Source organism: Lucilia sericata, unplaced genomic scaffold, assembly GCF_015586225.1.
Source record: "Lucilia sericata isolate MDLA Ls3-8-SP2 unplaced genomic scaffold, ASM1558622v1 Contig000880F_arrow, whole genome shotgun sequence".
Classification (NCBI taxonomy): Eukaryota; Metazoa; Arthropoda; class Insecta; order Diptera; family Calliphoridae; genus Lucilia; species Lucilia sericata.
The window spans coordinates 175,019-176,886 of NW_023994870.1; positions in this window are offsets into that span (position 1 = coordinate 175,019).

Here is a 1,868-nt window from a genome sequence, read left to right on the forward strand (position 1 = left end):
ACCGAGTAACAAACACGAATGAATTGTAACGCCTGCGATTGCATTCAAGCCGGTGATGTTGTCGATGACGACGACAACAATGATGATGATGATACTCTTCTTCTTCTTCTTCTTCTTCTTGCCTGGCTTTTGTTTATTGTTATTGTTGTTGCTATTGAGAAAAAAACCCACTAGTTTGCCAAGTGAAATGCACATGACAAGAAACAAAACAACCACACATTGCATGAAATGAGACACATACACACACACTCGCCCATTTACAGGCAAAACAAAAACAACAAAACGCTGAATAAAACTCACCACCAAAAAGAACAATACGAAAACAACCTGAGCCTATTTACCGGCAAACCTACCACACTATGTAATGTTTGAAAGGAACACTAACGAACATGTTGTTGTGTTTGTTGTACGCACAAGTTCGTTATAAAAATCAACCACCCCTGCCACCGACTCAAAACAAGGGAAGTTAGATATAAATAAAAAATGAAACAACAACAAAAACTTGCAAGTGTTTGCCCAAATACATGTTGTACATTATTTCATACACAATTATGTATGTTTGTATGAAAGAGTGCGGTATACAATGGCATTGAAACACTTTTGAATGTTTTTGAGTTATCATTGGAATACTATTGTTGAAGGTTTCATAAAACCTTGCTGATTATTCAAGAAAAATATTCTTGTGACGTTTTCCTTTTACGATTGTGACACGCTCTGATCTTAGTAGCTCTAACACATGTTTATTTTAATATTCCATGCGTGTTTTTGATTTTATAAACATTTTTCATTCTTCCGATTTTAGATTACTTCATTAGCAGGTTTTGAAATTCTTTCAGTAACGGAAGTTCCTAAAACTCTATATAGTTTGATTGGTATTTAAATATAATACTGTCAGTTATTGACAACGAAATCATCTAGAATCCTGACTTTAGGTTTATCATTAAGTTGAAAGGAGGAAAAGTTCCATTTCATGGTATATGTTGGTGCAAAATCCTCAAAGATCTATAAAAAGAATTTTCGTACAATGTTTAGAAACTCAAAATTTTGCAATCAGTTAGCCTGAGGGATTTAATATCTGGAATAACATTGCTCCCAAGATATTTCCATCTAATTTCGACAAAAGCTTGGTAATGATAGAGAAAGTGTTCCAGAGTTTCACTGTCCTCTCCACAACTCCATTCATCTGTATCCGATCGTCCAATTTTATTTAGTTGTACACGATTATCTGTGTGTAACTCTGTACTTATTCTTAATGAGAAGGCTTCTCGTCGGGGTCACCTCAAAGCCTGACAATGAGAGAGATAGTGGTTCAGCATTTCACTGTCCTCTCCACATGGTCTTCATTCATCTGAAGCCGATCGTCCAATTTTATATAGTTGTACATGATTTTCTGTGTGTAACTCTGAACTTATTCTTATTGAGAAGGCTTCTCGTCGGGGTCAACCCAAAGCCTGGTAATGATAGAGAAAGTGTTCCAGCATTTCACTGTCCTCTCCACATGATCTTCTTCTGAATCCGATCGTCCAATTTTATATAATTGTACATGCAAATCCGGACTTATTCTTAGTAGTCCTACCGACTGTTACATTTTTACAAGTATCCCCGTTACCACGCTCAGTTTTGCATTCTCAAACTTTGCTCCCTTTATAGCAAGTACATTCACCCTTTCATTACAAATTATCCCCGAGTGGCTTAGTACCCACGTTTAGACGAAGCTGGGTAATCGTCTAGTATCTCTATCGTATCTCTAAAGATATGCGGGGACAATTTGTAATGAAAGGGCGAATGCGCTGATATAAAGGGAATGCAAAACTGATCGTGGTAACGGTGCTGAATTTTTGGCGAAAGTTTCTCAAACGACCACTTGT